Source organism: Crocuta crocuta, unplaced genomic scaffold (assembly GCF_008692635.1).
Source record: "Crocuta crocuta isolate KB4526 unplaced genomic scaffold, BGI_CrCroc_1.0 scaffold147, whole genome shotgun sequence".
NCBI classification, from domain to species: domain Eukaryota; kingdom Metazoa; phylum Chordata; class Mammalia; order Carnivora; family Hyaenidae; genus Crocuta; species Crocuta crocuta.
In genome coordinates this window covers 97,282-118,508 of record NW_027532594.1, presented here as the reverse complement: position 1 = coordinate 118,508, position 21,227 = coordinate 97,282, and the positions used below count along the sequence as shown (strand labels likewise).

The 21,227-nt window shown below is 35.7% G+C and overlaps 1 long non-coding RNA gene across 1 annotated transcript in view; it reads left to right on the top strand.

Annotated features, from left to right (window-relative positions):
• The window catches only part of LOC144244660 (uncharacterized), a 192,446-nt gene extending 172,971 nt beyond the window's left edge, over positions 1–19,475 (top strand). Inside the window, exons 2-3 of the long non-coding RNA XR_013339018.1 lie at positions 18,596–18,638; positions 19,412–19,475. This is a non-coding gene — a long non-coding RNA (uncharacterized LOC144244660). The remainder of the gene's footprint in view (positions 1–18,595; positions 18,639–19,411) is intronic.
• Positions 19,476–21,227: the final 1,752 nt, after the last annotated feature.

The window sequence follows — 21,227 nt, the reverse complement described above, 5'->3', positions numbered from 1 at the left end:
CATCAGGCTCTGTGCTGACAGCTAGCTTAGACCCTGGAGCCTGTTTCAGATTCTGTGTCTCCCTCTCTCTCTGACCCTCCCCCTCCCCCATGCTGTCTCTCTCACTCTCTCTCTCAGAAATAAATAAAACATTAAAAAATTAAAAAAAAATAAAAGACCTCTTTAAAGTTCTTAGTCATTTATCATTCGTATTCTTTATAAATCTAATGACTGTTGTATTATTTGTTTCTTATGGCTGCTGTAACATATGACTTCAAACTGTGTGGCTGGAAAAATCACACATTCATTCTCTCAGTTCTGTAGGCAAAAAGTGTGAAATGCAGGTATTGACAAGGCGGCCGGCAGTCTCCCTAACTCAGAGAGACATTATTCCCCACCTTTCCCAGGTTCTGGGGGCTGTCAGCGTTCCTGAGCTTGCAGCTGAATCACTCCAATCTCTGACTTTGTAGTCACATTGCTTCCCTCTCTTCTCCTTGTATCTCTGCTCTGTGTCTCTTATAGGACACTTGACATTTCTTACGAGACATTTGACATTGAATTTAGGGCCCACCAGATAATCCACGATGATCTCCCCTCTCAAAATCGTAAACTGGATTAAATCTGTCAATATTCTTTTATCCAATAAGATAATTTTCATACATTTCAGAGATTAGGAGATGGATATATCTTTTTGGCCATCAGTGATTTCACTAAACTGGCTTTTCTTATGATCATTTAATTGATATATATTTTTTCCTAATACATATATTAGGATTAAAATGGCATTTTGGGGAGCATATTCTAGCAAGTTATGACAGATTAATTAACTGGATATGATGTTCATTTAAAAGTCATAATAATGGCACATATTTTATTATATTTTATTTTTTTAACATTTGTTTATTTTTGAGAGACAGAGAGACAGAGCACATGCAAGAGAGGGGCAGAGAGAGAGGGAGACACAGAATCTGAAGCAGGCACCAGGCTCTGAGCTGGCTGTCAGCACAGACCCTGACATGGGGCTCGAACCCATGCACTGTGAGATAATGACCTGAGCTGAAGTCGGCCGCCCAACCAACTGAGCCACCCAGGCGCCCCTCTTTTTTTTCTTTTTAATTGAAGTATAGTTGATATGAAATATTATATTAGTTTCAGGAGTACAATAGTGATTTGACATTTGCATACATTATGAAATGTTCACTATAAGTAGCTACTATCTGTCCTCATAAAGTTATTGAAATATCGTTGACTACATTCCCTATGCTGTACTTTTCATATTTATGAATGTAAGGATACTTATGATATTCTTACGACTGGGAGAGTGTACCTCTTAATCCTCTTGATCTATTTTGCCTACCCCCAACCTGCCTCCCTTCTGACAATCGTGTTTGTTCTCTGTATTTATGAATTTTTTGTTTTGTTTGTTTAGTTTTTAAATATGAGTGAAATAATATGGTATTTCTTTTTTATTTATTTCAATTATTGTAAGAGTCCATAGGGTCCATCCATCCATGTTGTCATGATGGCAAGATTTCATTCTTTTTTATGGCTGAGTGTATATATACCTATCTCTCACAACTTATGTTTTTTATATTTTTTATTGTTTGTTTATTTTTGAGAGACAGAGAGACAGACTGTGAGCAGGGGAGGGGCAGAGAGAGAGGGAGCCACAGAATCCAAAGTAGGCTCCAAGCTCCGAGCTGTCAGCACAGAGCCTGACGTGTGGCTCGAACCCACAAACTGTGAGATTGTGACCTGAGCCAAAGTCGGATGCTTAATGGACTGAGCCACCCAGGCTCCTCTATCTCTCACAATGTATAGATAGACAGATGATAGATAGATAGATAGATAGATAGATAGATAGATAGATAGATAGATATCCATTTATCTATTTATCCATTTATGTATTTATGGACATAAAATCACTTTTACTTCATGTATAAATCTCTTTCTCAATTAACCCAGAGTTTGAAGTTTGAGTTCCTGGGCTGGATGGGAAAACTGTGAGCAGACCCACAGAGAGCTGTAGAGTAATGGTATAAAAGAAGACAATATTGAAGAGAGTGAAAATATGGTTGGCAATCAAATGGACGGTCAAAACATGAGGTTATGAACAGAGAGAATACATCATTGTCCAGGGTGTAGATTCCCACTAGTGATTTAAAATTTTTTTTGAAATGTTTATTTTTTACAAGAGACAGACAGAGTATGAGCAGTGGAGGGGCAGAGAGAGAGACACACACACAGAATCTGAAGCAGGCTCCAGGCTCTGAGCTATCAGCACAGAGTCCATCTTGGAGATGGAACCATAAACCACGAGATCCTGACCTGAGCCAAAGTTGGTTGCTTAAGCAACTGAGCCATCCAGTCACCCCACCTCCCCGAGAGAGTTTTAAAAAGTAAGTGGAAAGGAGAAAAAGGTAAGAGATAGCCTCCCAAAACACTGAAAGTCAGATTGAGATTATATCTCATAGTGTCCTCCTACTATGCATGTAGAAGGAGATATACCACATATTATCCAAAACATAAATTAGAACCCTGGATTTTCCTAGAATTACCTCTTTCTTCTTTTTTTTTTTTGTTTTTTGCCTCCTTCTCTATATCAGTATTATCACTCAATCTATCATAAAATCTGATAGATATTAATCCCTATGTATGTCTTGATTCAGATATTTCTTTCTAACCTCACTGAGTACTTACTGAGCACATATGTACTCATCAGTCTCTTCAGTGGACATCTCTGTGCTGTCTCTGATTTTATGTGTTTTCTCTGATTTCAATCTTGTCCCTAATTCATATCATACTCATACTTTCAATATGAGCCATCTCAGAAAAATCTGGCTACAGAACTCATAAGTTTAAATTTCATCAGTGTCTACCCAGTGCTCTTTGTATAGTCCTGTTCAAGTGAATGGCACTCAAGACCCACAATTATGAAGATCTGACTTAAAATTCACTCACCTCTTAAACCATATATGTGTTTACTCATACTCTTAATTTTCCTTAGCATGCCCTTTCTGTTCTTCTTTATCTGTACTAAGTTTTCTCAATCCTTTTTTGTTTGTTTGTTTGGGGTCAGCTCACCTTAAATTATACCTCCTTCCTCAGTACTCTAAGAACATAGCTCTAAAATAACACTTGTTTGCATTACATTAAAACATTTCTTTAGGATATATGATATTGACTCCCCAGACTATAAATACTGACAGTGGCAAACATTTATCTTTACATTTCCAACTTTATCACTGGCCTTTAGTAGATATTCATTTTTTAAATGGAACTTACATGATTATTTACTTAGATATTTTTTCTGAAAATGGAAAGGCAAATGTTAGACTGGTAGTCAGTATTTATAATACATGCATGAAAAGGACTTGTATTCATAATGTATATATAAACCTCTTTAATCTCAGTGCCTGGGTGGCTCAGTCAGTTAAATGTCTGGCTTTTGATTTTGGCTCAGGTCATGACCTCACAGTTTGTAAGTTCAAGCCCCACATCAGCCTCTGCACTGTCAGCTTGGAATTCTCACTCTGCCCCTCCCCTGATCACTCACACATTGTTTCTCTTGACATAAATAAATAAACATTTAAAAAACTAAACTCAGTATTAAGAAGATAAACAATTTGGGGGAAAAATGAGAAGAAAACTTGAATGGACACTTTAACAAAGAATTAATACACATGTCAAAAAAGCACATATAAAATGTTCAAAATCATGAATCATCATAAAAATGCTCACTAAAACCAAAATACAAAATCTAGCATACACTCACTAGTTTTATAAAAAGATTGACAATACTAAGTATTGATGATGACATGAAAACTTTACCTACTGCTGCAGAAGTTCCATCCGGTATAGTAGTCTTAAGAGATCAGCTTTTCATTTTTGCTGAAGTCAATATGACAACCGTATGAATGAGCAAGCCAACTCATAGACATTTATCTAAGAGAAAAGAAACATGTAGAGACCTATACATGAATACCCACTATAGCTTTACGAAAATAGCTGCAGACTTCCAAATATTGGATAAACACATCTGTGGTATATACATTAAATAGAAAACCATCTATCAGTGCAAAGGAATAATAAATCCCAACAATGTAAATGAATCTCAAAAACAGTATATTAAATTAAATAAATTTAGATACTAAAGGCTATATTTGGTATAAGTTCTTTTGTAGGAAATTCCAGAAAACACAAAACTATACTTACAAAAGGTAGTTCAGTGCTTAATTTTAAGAGGACATCAAAGATAAAATATGAAGTACAATAGTTATAAAACTATAAATGTATTTAAAATAATCCCATAGGTTTGTTCTAAAAAGTTCAAGAACTCCTTTTTTAATTTATTTTTATTTAATTTTGGACAGAGCATGTGAGCAGGGGAGGGTCAGAGAGAGAGGGAGAGAGAATCTGAAGCAGGCTCCAGGCTCCGTGCTGTCAGCACAGAGCCCTACATGGGGCTCAAACTCATCAACCATGAGATCATGACCTGAGCCAAAGATCTGAGGCTTAACCGACTGAGCCACCCAGGTGCCCTAGTCAAGGATTCCTAGAGGCGCCTGGGTGGCTCAGTTGGTTGAGTGTCAATCTTTGGCTCAGATCATGATCTCTCAGTTCCTAAGTATGAGCCCCACATCAGGCTCTGTGCTGACAGCTCAGAGCCTGGAGCCTGCTTCTGATTCTGTGTCTCTTTCTGTCTCTGCACCTCCCCTGCTCATACTCTGTCTCTCTCTCAAAAATAAATAAATGTTAAATAATTTAAAAAAAAAGGATTCCTTTCAAACTTTATTCAGAATTATGGAATTATTATTAGCTGAAATTCTCCAATCCATGATTCACTATTCACTCTGTTATTTCATATTCAAAGACTAAGCCATGGCAAAATATGAGCTGTGTTGTTCCCATTGTTTGTTTTATCAAAAACAAGTAGTCAGAAGAGTCAAATATTTGTATGCCTTGGGACAGATATTGATGGATTGGACTTAAGCAACGTAAATTCTTAGTTCCCTGCCAGTAATGGAATGGATCCAGCATGCATCTAGCTGTTCATTGATTTAGGTTATCAAATGATCACATTTTCAATAAAACTAATTTGTATCATCTAAGTATTTTTCTAATAATCATTATATTTTCTCTACCCTAACTCTTTTTTTATTACTCCTGGAAAAATTTTAGAGTGATTTGTGTTACAAATGAAACCTTGGAATTTTGGTAGCTAGCTGTTTAAAGCTATGGTATTAGACTAAATGGTTAATTGTATTCTTTTTTAGTTATTTTATTATATGTTTAAACTATTCATTCTGTGTCTTCTAATATATCAATTTCTGCCTCCCTGGGGAAGCTGTGAATCACAAGTACCTGTTTAAATTTGTAGTAGCTATTGGTTTAGGAGAATGAATTGAAATGAAACTTTCTATTTTTTACATTACGTATCATCTATAACCATTATGGAAACATCAGTCTCAACTGGGATTTATACTGCCTCAAAAACTGCAATTCTGCTTCAATAAAATCTTTCTTTCACAACAGTGGAATTTCCAAATGTGATCATTTAGATTTTTGGATGCAAGAATAGACAAGCCTTGATTCAAACTGGCTTTATAATAAAGCAATAGTTCCCAAAATATGGTCCCCAGAACAGCAGCATTAGCATCACTAAGGAACTTGTAAAGATGCAGATTTTCTAGTCCCACCATGGACATAGTAACTCAGATATTTGAGGACCGAGAACAACAATTTTTGTTTTAACAAGCCCTTAAGATGATTTTGAGAATCTGCAATCAAAATATATTATTCCAAAAAGAGCCAACACAGACATGGGGCAGGCTCCAGTTTGTGAAATAATAATTTAGGTTTTGTAGATATCATTTGGCAAAATAATTTGAAGTGAATGTTGGAAAACAGAATTTAATTTGAAAAATGAGCTTTTGCTTCAGTGAGCAAGCTCATATTTTGATACAAAAACTGCATTGGTTTGATAATATTTCCTAAGGATATAATAAAGTTGCCATTGTGGTAGTTGTGGTTGTTTTGCTCCATAGGCCTCTCTTCCTGCCAAAACTAAACTAAACTAAAATTCTAAACCAATTCATTGTCAAGTTGACACAAATGGTCTTAGTCCCTAACATGTGCATCACACTTCACTGGTCTCAATCTGGAACACTAATTTTGGTCATTTATTAATCCACACTGGAGGATAGAATATTAATTCTGCCTGAGTTGTACATTGACTCTATGGGATCAGTTTCATATGGGCAGAGTTTAAAGCAGATATTGTAGGACTTATTGATCAAAAATGTCAAACCTTTTTATATTGAGAAATTTCTCCTTGGGAGTTTGAGTGTGAGTGCTTCTTTTCTACTGGAAGTACTTTTATTGCCCATCCTCCTTTGTTTTCGTTAGTTATTCAATTGATGCAGACTCATTCATCAAATGTAAAGGCAAAATGTTTACATGTTTTTACTACATTTGGTCTGCAAGTGCCATTTTCAAGAGACTCGGGTGTAGGAACATCCACCTGATTTATCTGTAAGGCTTTTTCTATTTTTTTTAATGTTTATTTTTTTTTATTTTTTTTTATTGCTAGGAGAGAGAGAGAGAGAGACAGCGTGAGCAGGGGAGGGTCAGAGAGAGAGGGAGTCACAGACTGAAACAGGCTCCAGGGTCTGAGCTGGCAGTCAGCACAGAGCCCGCCGCGGGGCTTGAACCCACGAACCGCGAGATCATGACCTAAGCGAAAGTCGGACGCTTAACCGACTAAGCCACCCAGGCGCCCCTTTTCTGCTTTTGTTCTAAGTCTGTTTTATATTGTTCAGTTAGGAGTTGGCAACAGGGACATGGGGCTGTTTCCCATTAATGGTTTTTGCTTTTATATTAAATCCCCTATGTCTGGCTTAAGGTCTTTCACTAAAAATAAGGAGAAAAACTGAGGCTTCATCTGTTTCCAGATTTATTCCTGAATACTTTCCTAAGATTATATAAAGACTATTGTTGATATTAAAATGTGAGAGAAATTTTAGAGATTGTATGATTCTATTTTAATTGATGTCTGTTTCTTTCCGGCTTGAATTGGATTTTGCAAAAATCTCTTTTCATGTATCCTTAGGAATGCCAGGCTTCAGAAAGACAAGTGGGCACACATATATAATGATACCACCTTTTTCATTATGTTGGTATTTTCTTTTTAAAATTAAAGAAATGTTTATTTTTTGAGAGCTAGAGTGAGAGCGAGAGCGAGCAAGCAAGTGAGCGAGAGAGACAGCTTGAGTAGAGGAGGGGCAGAGAAGGAGGGAGACACAGAATTGGAAGCAGGCTTCAGGTTCTGAGCTGTCAGCACAGAGCCCACTGTGGGCTCGACTTCACAGACTGTGAGATAATGCCCTGAGCTGAAGTCTGATGCTTAACCAACTGGGCCACCCAGGTGACCTGATATTTTTTATTTTTATTAATTTTATCATTAGAGTTAGGAGGTATGATTTATTAATCCAGGACCCAGCTAACAGAATTTGTGGGCTCAGTCCAAAATAAAGTGAGACTTTTTTTTTTTAATAAAAGTTAAGAATGTCAATACAACAACAGCCCCATGTAGACTTGAATATGTATGATAAATTGACATAAATTTTGTAAAGCTTAGCTGGCAATCTTTTATTGTGAACTGCTGGATAAATGTTGTATATTGTTTTCTAAGTATCGATGCTTATAACGAACTACAGAACAAATCAGAATAACAGTTCTTTTCAGCAGTTACTTTTGTATATGGTATAAGCGATTGAGATTCTTTTGCATGTGGCTACCCAGTTTTCCCACCACTGTCCTTTCTCTATTTTATATTCTTGTCTCCTTTGTTGTAAATTAATTGACCAAAAATGTGTGGGCTTATTTCTGGGTGATCTATTCTGTTCCATTGATCTGTTTGTCTGTTTTTAGGCCAATGTCATCATTGTTTTAATAACTATAGCTTTGTAATATAGCTTGAAATCAGGGAGAAAGATGTCATAAACTTTGTTCTTCTTTCTCAAGATTGCTTTGGCTATTTAGGATCTTTTGGGGTTCTATGCAAATTTTAAGATTATTTGTTCTATTCTGTTAAAAATGATATTGGATTTTTTATAGTAATTGCATTGAATATGTAAATTGCTTTGGGTAGTATAGGCGTTTTAACAAAATTATTCATTTTTCTAATCAATGAGCATGTTATATCTTGTCATTTATTTATATCATCTTCAATTTATTTTATTAATGTCTTCAGTTTTCAATACACAGGTTTTTCACCTCCTTGGTTAAATTTATTCTTAGGTGTGTTATTCTTTTTGAAGGAATAGTAGAGTTATATTCCCTTTTTCCTAACTTTACATCATTTCCATTTTGGACCATGCAAACTACTCCTCTCTAGTTACTATCTAGTCATCAGCTGAGCAAAATTTGGAGACTGTTAGTACTTTCAAGCTTTCTTTTATATAGTCTCTCCATTAGGGGTGACTTCCACTAATATATCTTTGATTATTACTCTATGGCTATAAATAACAAAATATTCTTTGTACCTTTTAATTCAAATATGAATATCTTTCTGTCATTTGAAACTTATTATTTTCAATATTATACCTAATATCTTTGTGCATAAAACTCTTCTTTATTTGCATTGTCTGATTGGGTTATTCACAAAATTCTTCCAAATGTATGTTGGTTTTATAATTAGAGTCACACAAAATTAACATTAATTTATTTTCAACGAAAAAAGAAAGCATATGAATGATCTAAGACAAACACTTCCATTTATTAATCTTTCTTTGTATTTTAATTCTAATATATTTATATTAGAAGAATAACTTGATATTACATTGATTTGAATTGAATTTGGTTACCTTTATCATTTGAATGTGTGTGTGTCTGTGTGTGTTTATCTTTAGGTAACTTTTAAATGGGAATCATATGTATATGAATTGAAATATAAATATTTTTTGGATCAGGTTTTAAAAACAAATCTTCTAAATTTTCATTATAGTCTTCACCAAGTGAAGTAAAGAAGCATTGTTTAAGACAGTGTTAAATGCAGTCTCCGAATAACACTATAAAAAGAATGTGGGTTTACGGGGCACCTGGGTGGCTTAGTCAGTTAAGCGTCCAACTTTCTCTTAGGTCATGATCTCGCGGTTCGTGGGTTCGAGCCCCGCGTCGGGCTCTGTGCTGACTGCCAGCTCAGAGCCTGGAGTCTGTTTCAGAGTCTGTGACTCCCTCTCTCTCTGACCCTCCCCTGCTCACGCTGTCTCTCTCTCTCTCCTAGAAATAAATAAAACATTAAAAACATTTTTTAAAAATGTGGGTTTACAACTGATCAAAGTTACATTTTTCTCATTTTAAAACTTGTGTGAATTTTAAAATAGGCTTATTCGTATTTTGAGACATCTATCTCCTCAAACTTCTAGGTTTAGCTTTTTTTAAAAAGTGAGATTTATGCTTGGGAAATGTTTCGAAGCTACTTAGATTATTTATAAAGAAAACAATACTTTCTTTTTTATTAAAAAAGAAAATAATACTTTATATTTTAACACAGTATCTCATATTTCATTCCATGCTATAATTTCCATGCTATTAATATATTTCTGCATATTTAATATAAAAGGAATTAAGGGCTTGTGGATGTTACTTATATTTCAAACTTCTAAGAAAAAATTAAAAATGTTTCTTTGTCAAATAGCATAAAGTGTTCAATAAAAAATGTACATCGGGACACCTGGGTGGCTCAGTCAGTTAACGTCTCACTCTTGATTTCAGCTCAGGTCGTGATGTTGCGGTTTGTGAGATCAAGCCCTGCTTTGTTCTCCATGCTAATGGCACAGAGCCACTTTGGGATTCTTTCTCCGTCTCTCTCTGTCCTTCCCCTACATGTGCTTTCTCATACTCTCTTTCAAAATAAATAAATAGACTTTTAAAAAATGTACATATATACTACTATTTTCTTCTTCAGAAAGGTCTGTGCAATTATGTAGAAATGTTACTAATTGAATTGTAATGGTCTGTTTAATTGGAAGATTGCATTATAAATATAAATCTATCTAATATCTATCTGCTATTTTTACTCATGTGATATCAAACATATTAGTTAGTGTTTTCTCAGGGCACCTGGGTGGCTCAGTTGGTTAAATGTCCTACTCTCAGTTTTAGCCCAGGTCATGATCTCACAGTTCACGGGATCGAGCCCCGAACTGGGCTCCGGGCAGACAGCACAGACCCTGCTTGGGCTTCTCTCTCTCCCTCTCTCTCTGCCCCTCTCCCACTCATTCTCTTTCTCCCTCTCTCCCTCTCAAAATAAATAAATAAACTTTAAAAAGATTATATTTTTTTAAGTGTTTGGAAAATTCTAAATCCTTATTTAGAATCTTTAGTGAAATATATTGATTCTTTCTCTATGTAAATATTCAACAACTATAATTTACTATGTTAAATATTAACATATTTAAACTTAAATGCTTCGCAGAAGTGGATCACTTTTAAAATGTTAGAATCTTGGGGAGAGATAATATGTTTTCTTAATAAAGTACAATATATGGGCATTGTTGATTGCATCATTTGTTGGGTATATAATTAATTTTTCTAGAGACTTGGAAAGTGATTTCTTGAACTGAATTTTAAACTCTTGGAGGAAAACATGTTTTGTTTTGGGATAACTGTACATCTGAGAGCACAGATTTTTAGATAGAGGGGAAATATTTGCAAAAAAATAAAATACAAAACAGTATGGTATGCTTGACAAAACATGATGTATGGTTTAATATAAAGTGTTTCATTTTACAATTCAGAAATTTAAAAAAGCTGTATATATTTTGTTTGGCAAAAACCAAAATCCCACCTTAATCAACATTTTTTAAGCTTTTATTTACATTCCAGTTAGTTAACATACAGTGTGATATTAGTTTCAGGTATGCAATATAGTGATTCAACACTTCCATATAATATCCAGTGCTCATCACAACAAATGTATTCTTTAATCCTCATCACCTATTTAACCTATCCCCCCCACCTCCCTTCTGATACTATCAGCTTATTCTCTGCAGTTAAGAGTCTTAACATATTCTTTTATAATTTTATTCACTCTACTAAATATTCAGAAGATACTAATATAGAGATTTTAATATGCTTGCCTGTGGTGCTGACCCAAACATCCCTGGATGTTATATATTAAGAAGATTATACTGTATCCTTGCATTGTACTACTTGCATTGTATTTCCAAAATCTGAACATTGTTGAATTTTAAAATATATTTAGGTTTTTAAAAACAAGGTTTTTTAAAATTGGAATTTAAATCTCTCATATATCATACTAATATAATAATAAACATGTACCAAGAAAAACTGGACATAAATATTAACTGCTACACCGCTATATAAGTAGGATAGGGTAGAAATGTAATAATCTTGCTGAAATTGTAACAGTAGTGTTTATTTGGTTAAGATGGTAAAAATTTGGGAGAAAAAAACATCAGTTAGTTTATACAACACTGTGACAATGTGATAATGAGTGGAAATTTGAGAAAATCATAAGTATGTTTTAATTTGTAAACGTAGTACTCATTTGATTGAGTAAACAAAACCCATACCATGCCTGCTTATGGGTGCCTTTGGTGAAAGCGGCTGCTCTGTGTTCAAGCTGTAAAGGCTCTCTCTGAAAATGCAGGGAGCCTGGACATAGTAGATACCTTTAAAATTCAGAAAAGGATAAGGTGTCAACTACCAGCAAAAGGAAGTTATTTCATTCCCTCCCTCACTGGGACATTATTGGGTGGTGTGACAGTGGGGATTTTACAATAAATGACACAGGGAGCAAGCATTTGAAGTAGCCAGCATCTCAGAGAGAGAATGTGGGCCAAACTTGGGATCAAAGTTTGACAAAGAATCCTTTCACAGCATGAAAAAGTCCACAATGGTAAGCCCCATATGCTACTGAAATACACTCAAAAGTTCAACCTTTCATGCCATGGAGAAATTGAGGCTTCTTATAAGCTTCAGAAACTAACTACAGATTTAATTGTGTTTGTTTGTTTTAATATTTTACTTATTTTTGAGACAGAGAAAGACAGTGCGTGGGCAGGGGAGGGGCAGAGAGAGAGGGAGACACAGAATCCAAAGCAGGATCCAGGCTCTGAGCTGTCAGTACAGAGCCTGATGGAGAACTTGAACCATGAACCATGAAATCATGAGCCAAACTTGAACACTTAACTAACTGAGCCACCCAGGTGCCCCTTTAATTGTGTTTATTATTCACTGAATTAATTTTCATAGTTAAGGGACAAAGTACATGGCCTGTATTTCATATATTCAGAAGTATACCAGCTGCAGGGATGGGGTCATGTCTGTGTAAGGAGAGGTGAGAAAGATGGATATGGCAATCTAGAATTATTCCATGAAAATGATTATATATAGAAATGTGTTAAGAATACACTTATAAAAGGAATTATATAATTCCCTAATAAAACATTAAGTCATTTCATTAGTGTGTGGGAGGTATAAAGGCAGTGGAAGACTCTGATAATTTTTACTTTGAGCCAATAATGCAAAAAACAAAACAATAGAGCCAGATATTTATACCTGGGATATCACATTTAAAAAATTACTTTTTCATTTTTACGTCCACAGGGCATAAAAATCTGAGCTACTTAAATTAGTATGTTTTCTTTCTTTCTTTCTTTCTTTCTTTTTTTTTTTTTTTTGAGTTTGTTTGTTTATAAAGCATGGGGGAGGAGGGACAGAGATAGTGGGAGAGAGAGAGAATCCCCAGCAGACTTTGCACTCTGCCCTGAGCCTGAAGCAGGACTCTGCCTCAGGACCATGAGATCTTGATCTGAGCCAAGATTAAGAGTCAGACGCTTTGGGGCGGCTGGGTGGCTCAGTCGGTGAAGCGTCCTACCTCGGCTCAGCTCATGATCTCCAGCTCATGATCTCACGGTTCGTGGTTTCGAGCCCCTCGTTGGTCTCTGTGTTGACAGCTAGCTCAGAGCCTGGAGCCTGCTTCACGTTCTGTATCTTGCTCTCTCTCTGACCCTCCCTTGTGCACGCTGTCTCTCTCTCTCTCTCTTCCTCTCTCTCTGTCTCTCTGTCTCTCTCTCTCTCAGAAATAAATAAAAACATTTAAAAAAATTTTTTTAAAAAGTCAGACACTTACCACTGAGCCACCTAGCTGCCTACAGTATGTTTTCTTGTTTTAAAGAAACCTTAGTTTCTAACCATCTGTTTTTTGCTCTCTTCAAATAAAAGATATGTGAAAAGCACAAAACAAAATGTTTAAAGATGAAGGTGATCCTAGATAATTTTGAAAAGTGCATATGGGAATTAAAAAAAAAAGATGTAACAGTACATGGAGTTTATTTGCTAATATTTTTAGGGTAGGATATCTAGGGAAATAGAAATTTTGACAGGTATTAAATTCTTTCTACAGGGAAAGATGAGCGGTTTCCCAATTCACTGCAATATTGCATACTTGTCTTCCATTTATTTTGTGGCTATTATATTTTTAGACAAAATGCCTTTAACAGGAAAAAACACTATATAAACCCTCCATGACCAAAGAAAAATAAAAAATAAAAATAAAGGACAGCATATCATAGGCAAATATAGCCACAGAGAGGAGATTAAATGGAATGGCCATGTGAATAAAACACTTCTCTCCTTTCACATCTGATATCCACAGTGGGACATACGAGTTTGAAAATTGATTCCAAAATNGTGGATTCTGCGTCCTTTGTCTCCCAATCTCTCAGGTTTTGTAAGGTTTCCAATGGCTTCAGATCTTTTCTGTGTGATGTATGGGCGCGAGTGCAAGTACGGAGCTCCTTACTTCTCCGCCATCTTGCCCCCTCTCCCAAAATATAAGTTTTTAATAAGTGTATATGTTATCCCACTTATAGAAGTTAAGATGAAAAGAATTGCCCTTACACTTTCCACACACTAATAAAATTACTTAATTTTTTATTAGGGAATTATGTAATTTTTTCTGGTGGGACAGTAAAATGTAAGCTATTTTGGTAAGAATATTTGTTAAGTTGGTTTGAATTATGTTCCTGTTTTTTTTTTAACAGTCTATGGGTATGAATAAATATTTAGGGAAATGTCTAAAAAAGGTAATATGAATATTTGTAGAATAAGTGAACACACAAAGTCATATTTTTAAATTTATTTAAAGTTTATTAATTTTTAGAGAGACAGAACATGCACAGGGGAGGGGCAGAGAGAGAGGGAGACACAGAATTCGAAGCATGCTCCAGGCTCTGAGCTGTCAGCACAGAGCCTGATGCGAGGCTCAAACCCACCAACTGGGAGATCATGACTTGAGTCCAAGTTTGACTCTCAACCGACTGATCCACCCAGGTGCACCACGAAATCATTTCTTTAGCTATAATATCAATGGAATAGATCTTATCATATAATAATTGGTTTTTCATACATAAAGATGATTCTATTTTCAAAGGAGGATGCATTTATTGTGAGGGCACCATGTTACAATTTTTTATGCGTGAAATTAATGATTTAACTTTTGTAATTTATGAATCAACTCTTATTATATCATTTTTTAAGACTAGATTATTTTAAATTTCAGCATAACTCTTTGAATAGAATTCTTTCTGACTGATAAAATTTTTAAATTTATTGTCTTATTTATAAATAAATGTACATAAGCCAAACATAACTGAATACATTGTTGCTATTTTTATTTGAACAATTATCTGTTAGTTCAGTTAAGAATAAAAAAAAAAAATAGGAGCATCTGGGTGACTCACTTGGTCAAGCCTCTGACTCTTGGTTTTGTCTCAGGTCCTGAACTCAAAGTTGGTGAGATCGAGCCCCATGTCCAGCTCTGTACTGACAACAGGAAGCCTGCTTGGCATTTTCTTCCTCTCTCTGTCTTTGCCCCCTGCCCCATGTGCTCGCTTGCTCTCTCTGTCTCTTAAAATAAATACACTTGAAAGAAAGGAATTTTAAAAAGTTTTTATTTCACCTTCTCTCTCTCTTTTTTTAAAGTACTTCTCTTAATGTTCTTCACTAATGCTCCTTCTTTATGAGGATCCAAGTTTCTCCTGATAATTTTCCTTCTTTCTAAAGGACTTTTAACATTTCTTGCAGCAGGTCTGCTGCCGACAAATTGCCTCAATTTTTGCTTGTCTGAAAAAGTCTTTATTTCTCCTTCGCTTTTGGTGGATAATCTTGTAGGGTACAGGATCTCTGTACAGGGGTGTATTTTTTCCCCCTCATTGTTTTAAATATTTCATTCTGCTTCCTTCTGGCTTGCATGGTTTTTGAGAAGTTAGTTGTAATGCTTATTATCTTTGTTCCTCTATGTGTTAAGGTTTTTGTCCCATTTCTTTCAGGATTTTCTTTTTCTTTTTTCTTTTTTTTTTTTTTTGCCTTTTATTTTCTGTAATTAGTAAATGGTATGCCAGCATATAGATTTTGTTTTTGGGTTTTTTTTTTGTCATTTATCATATTTGACTTTCTATGAGCTTTCTGGATCTGTCATTTTGTGTCCAAAATTAATAGGGTCATAATAATTCCAAATATTTCTTCTGTACTTTTCTCCCTTTCGTCTTCTGGTAATCTATTACATGGATGTTGTCCCACAGTCCTTAGATATTCTGGTATATTTGTTTTTTGTTTGTTTTCTGTTGTTTTTTTTGTCCTTGTTTTCTTTGCCTTGCAGTTTTTAAGGATTTTATTGATATGTTCTGTAGCTCAGAAATTCTTTTCTGATTCATGTCCAGTCTACTATTAATTCTATCCAACAGCATTTTTCATTCCTGTTATAGTGGGGTTTTCTTAATGTTTATTTATTTTTCAGAGAGAGAGAGTACATGCTTATGTAAGCAGGGGAGGGGCAAAGAGAGAAGAAGAGAGGATCCTAATCAGGCTCTGTGCTGTCAGTGCGGGGCCCAAAATGGGGCTCGATTTCACAAACCTTGAGATCATGACCTGAACCGAAATAAAGAGTCAGATGCTTAACTGACTCAGCCACTGAGGAGCCCCTAGTGTTTTTTATCTGTAACACTGGGTGGGCATTTTTATCTGTAACATTTGGATCTTTCTTACGATTTCCATCTTTCTGTTTATAGTGCCCATCTGTTCTTATATGCTATCTGCTTATCCATTAGAGTCCATTACAGTCCTCCTTAACATTTTAATCATTATTTTAAATTCTTAGTCTAATAATTCTGATATTCCTGCCACATCTGGTTTGATGCTTGCTTTGTATTTTAAAAATATGATTTTTGCCTTTTGTTATGCCTTGTGATTTTTTTCTTGATAGTCAGAGATAATGTATCAAGTAAAAAGGAACAGCAGTAAATAGACCGTTAGTTATGTGGTGAGGTGTGGGAAGAGTGTAAGCAATCTGAAATGGCCCTTTGATCAGGTCTCAGACTTTTAGTAATTGTAGGCCTTTGAGCTGATTTCACAAATGTTTCTTATTTTTATTCTCCCTGCTTAGCCATGGGACATTATGGCTAGAGTGTGTAGGCTGGAGTGTTGGGTATTTTCCTTCCCTACATGGAAAGCTAAAGCTAGTTGAAGTCAGGTTTCCCTTCCCCAAGTGAGTCCGATTCTGATAACACCCCAGCACATTAGGCTCTAAACAGTTTCACCTGAAAGCATGCCTTGTTAAGAATAGCATTCTCTGGTCTATCTTAAATGGTCCCTTTCTCCTCCAACTGCTGGAAACCCAGGGGTATTTTCCTGTGAGACTTACTATGGGAACCTGGTTGATCAGCTCAAGGTAAATCTCACAATATTGTGGGGGTCCCTCTAGACTGGGGCCCCTGGAATTTTTAACTCTTAGAGTGTTCACAACACTCCTCCAGTAAGGGTAGAAGAGACTACTTTTAAGTTCTTCACATGTCTGAGTTGAACTGAGTCTTCTATCTAAATAAAATTCTGCTTTTTTTTCTTTTCTTTTTTGTCTTTTGGCTGTGTGTGGTTATTTTATTTTTGCATATGTCTCATAGTATTTTTATGAAACTAGGTATCTTTTTTAGGACAGCAGAGACAGATAAATTGATTCTATACAAATGTATCTGTCTTTTCTTCTTCTAGGCCTTTGGTGTGGTAGTTTTGATTAATCTATACAGATGTTCTTCTGGTGTGTGGTAGTGGTGGCGGGCACTATAATTAACCTCAACATATGTCAGCCAACACATGTCTTGAGGCATAATTTGTGATTAAGTTGGGAGCATAAGAGTTTTCTCCCCATCTACTCCACTACCAGCTTTAGGTCTTCCTTTTGTGTTACATTTCTATGGGGATTATCTACAAAAACAAGGGAACACTCCCCAGGGAAATACTGTAACTTTTTACCTGATACTTGCTACCCTGATGCTTAAGATCATTCTGATTAAACCACAGGCAGGCATTGTGTCCCAGCATCTCAGAATTTTGGACTTCCCAAGGAGCTGAACTTTTTCTTCTCTCTAGTACTAGGCCCAGAAATTATCCTACTGCTTCCCATGTAGTAGAGGATATTTTTCTGTTCTCTTTCTCCAGCAGCATTGAACTTACACCTGTACCATCAGAATATGGTTTTGTTGCCCTTTCCCAAAGATATAGACTTGTTTCCTAGGGGAGCTAAAGCAGAAGGGTGCTGGCCAATTTTGTGCCCCTCATGTAGCTTATGCTATTCTCCACTTCAAGGTGTGTACTATGATGGACACTTTCTCAGGACTCTGGCCAATACTCTGTATCTAGTGAATTATATTGTGAAAAAGTCATCAAGACTTTGCAAACTCTCCTTATGTGTGTAACATTCTAAAGGCTCCACATTTTCTCATAAAAATTCTGAGGACACTAGTGGAAAGCCATTAAAGCTGAGGATACAAGAACAAAAGACCACTATTAATAAGGAAAGGGTATGGATAAGTGCTGAGCCCAGAACCAGATATGAGAAGTAGAAAGAACAGGGCCAGAACACCTAATCCTTTGAGACTAAGAGATACATTGCCTGCATAAAACAGGTTTAATCAGACCGATATTCCTTGTCCCCACCATCAGGGTAGCAATATTGGGTAAAAAGGAACTATGGGTACCTCTAGAAGGGCTCCGTTATCTCCATAGTCATCCATACTAGGACAATACTAATGGAAGATCCACTCCAAACCTCCAGCAGGTTATCTTATCTGACATCTTCATAGTCCAGCATAGCTCTGTCTGTTGCAAGTAATGTTCAAATCTCTGTGTATCCCTTCAGGTGCCTGCCTCTCCATATCTCAAAGACTGATTAGTAGTCTTTCCAACTCAACTTTTTGATAGTTTCAAGTAAAATTGTGAACTTGTTGTTTTCCTGGCTCTTTGTTGTTGTTGTAAGATTGTGACACTCTTTCTAGGTCTTTGCACCTTTAAGTAGAAATGTGATATCCAGTAAGGCTTTTTAAAAAATTTATCTGGCTTCCTAAGATTTATTTTTGGTGAGTGGTTTACTATAAGTTGCTCCTTGATAGCCTGAACAGGAAATCATGTAACCTTTTCCCTCACTTATGTGATTTGTTGTAGACTCTTTCAGCATTCACAATAATTTGTTTCTTCAGTTTTCAGGTGATGTCATCAATTTAAAAACATTTCTTCACCTTTGTCTCATTTGCAGGTTTAACCGTGATTCCTCATAAAAGCTTTGAGGCAACGTGAAGGTATTTGCCTCTTTATGTATGTTATTTCTGACTCTGTTTCTGTCTCTCTCTCTCTATATATATATATGTATATATAAAAATATACATACCTTATTTTGTTTTGCAAATAAACTCTAGCTGCTGCTCCAAAATGCTGGTTTTATTATTTATGCAACAAATAGGTTAATGTGTGACTCTTGTAATGCTGCTTTAATATGAATCCAATTTCAATAATTCTTAAAAAAATCTTTTAATGTTTATTTATATTTGAGAGAGAGAAAGAGAGGGAGTGTGCAATGGGGGAAGGGGCAGAGAGAGACCTAGAGAGAATCTGAAGCAGGCTCCAGGCTCTGAACTGTCTGCACAAGAGCCTAATGTGGGGCTCGAACTCACAAGCTGTGAGATCATGACCTGAGCCAAAGCTGGTCACTTAAACAACTGAGCCCTCCAAGCACCCCTCAATAATTCTTATAACTTCATTCTGAGGGTGAGATAAGCATGTTTTCTTAGAAGACGGTTTCATGGAAAGCACAAAACTGAGGGTGTACCTTGTATGAATTTATCAGTGCTATAGACTGAATGTCTATGTCACCCCCCCAAATTCATATATTGAAATTCTAATATCCAAGACAATGGTGTTTGGAGATGGGGCCTTTGGGAGATAATTAGGTCATGAGGGTGGAGACTTTATCATGGGACTAATGCCCTTATAGGAAGAGATAGGAAAGAGCTGTTTCTCCCTTTCTCTCTCTGTCTCTCTGTCTCTCTCATGCTTCTTCGAAAACCATGAAAAGTGTGCTCACCAGACACTGGATCTACTGGCACCTTTATCTTGGACTTCCCAGTCTCCAAAACTGTGAGTAACACATTTTTACTGTTTCAGCCCATAGCTTATATTATTTTCTTATAGTGGCCAAACTAAGACAATTGGTATTGTATTTTGGATTATTATTTGCTCTGTATCAACTTTGGGCTTACAGCAATCATGGTGTTGACAAAGTGAAGGGGGAAAAACATTTATGAGGCCACTTTGGAGGATAATTAAGTAAGAAGATTGTTCTCTTTGACTTAGGGTTATCTCATACACTCTTTTACAGCTTATGAATTTAGAGATTGTTGAACTCCTTTGTTAGTCCAGCACTTATGTTTGTATTTCCATGTACAAGGATTTCTTCCAATAAGAGATTATAAGAATGAGACAGGAATGATATTCAGAAAGTCTTTCTGTTTCCGTAAAGTTGGAGTGGATAAAGTTAGTATTATTATGTTTCACGTTCTTATGAAATATTCTAATGTCTGGGTAAATTTCTCAAATTCTGTGCAATTTGGGTCAATGTTCTATAGCAGTTTCTGAGACTTTTCTGCTTATCTCAACATTTCTGATTCCCTAAATCCACCAGCAGGCTGTGTCCATTAGAGTCAAGAAAAATCTTTCTCCTCCCTTCATTTTAACATATTGATAGATTTTAATTTAACCTATCTACGAGGTTGTCATACTTTATGTAAGATCTCCTTTGATTCTTCATGCCAGTTTGTCAGGTGGTGATTCCAAACTGCTACACTTGGCTTGCAATCTTTAAAATGTTACTTGAGTTTGAGTTCTATTTTAACTTTCCACCGTCATTCTCCATGAAAGCTTTAAATGAAATATTGACATTTCCCATATTCATTTAGAATATTATATGCACCCTCTGCAGTTCTTCACATTTTTGCATGAAATAATTTCAAACATAGGGATATATAATTTTATAGATAATTCTTATCAGTTTGAGCTTTCCCTGACAAGCTATTAGTCTTTGAAATATTTTACCCAATGCTATGATGTACTGTCAGAGAGGAAGCAGAATTCATTGCCTCCAAATTCGTTTGAGCAGTGATAGAACGTCATTATAGGCATTTATCATTTTTCACACGCTCAAAATTTTGGTAAATGAAGTGCATCTGGTCTTCTTTTGGGTCATCTAAACAATATAAGTGTGGGGCTCCTGGGTGGCTTAGTCGGTTAAGCGTCCGGGTTTCGCTTAGGTCATGATCTCACGGTTCGTGGGTTCGAGCCCCGCGTCAGGCTCTGTGCTGACTGCCAGCTCAGAGCCTGGAGCCTGTTTCAGTCTGTGACTCCCTCTCTCTCTGACCCTTCCCTGCTCATGCTGTCTCTCTCTCTCTCCTAGAAATAAATAAAACATTAAAAAAAACAACAACAAAAAAAAAATAAACAATATAAGTGTGAAGTATCATTTATCAGGCTTCATAATGAATTAATGTTTTGTTTATCTTTATGATCATTGTACCTGTCAAAAGCTTTACTAGCTTCAGTGCTTAAAATCTATGAAAATCTGAGGGTACTACTGTTGAGGGGTTAAGTATTGTTGAGGAGTTAATATGGGGTGTTATTGATGTAATATGCAACTCATTATTATTTAATTTATTATTATTTTTTACTAAACTGGTCACCATTTAAATGAGAAAATAGATTAATTATTTTATAAAAAGTAAGTTGCATGTTTATAGGAGCATTTTAATGTTCTTACTTCTACATGGCCAGCTGCTGGGAGAGTACTTTATGTACATAAAGGGCTTACTAACTATTGTTGAAGTAAAAATTTGAATACA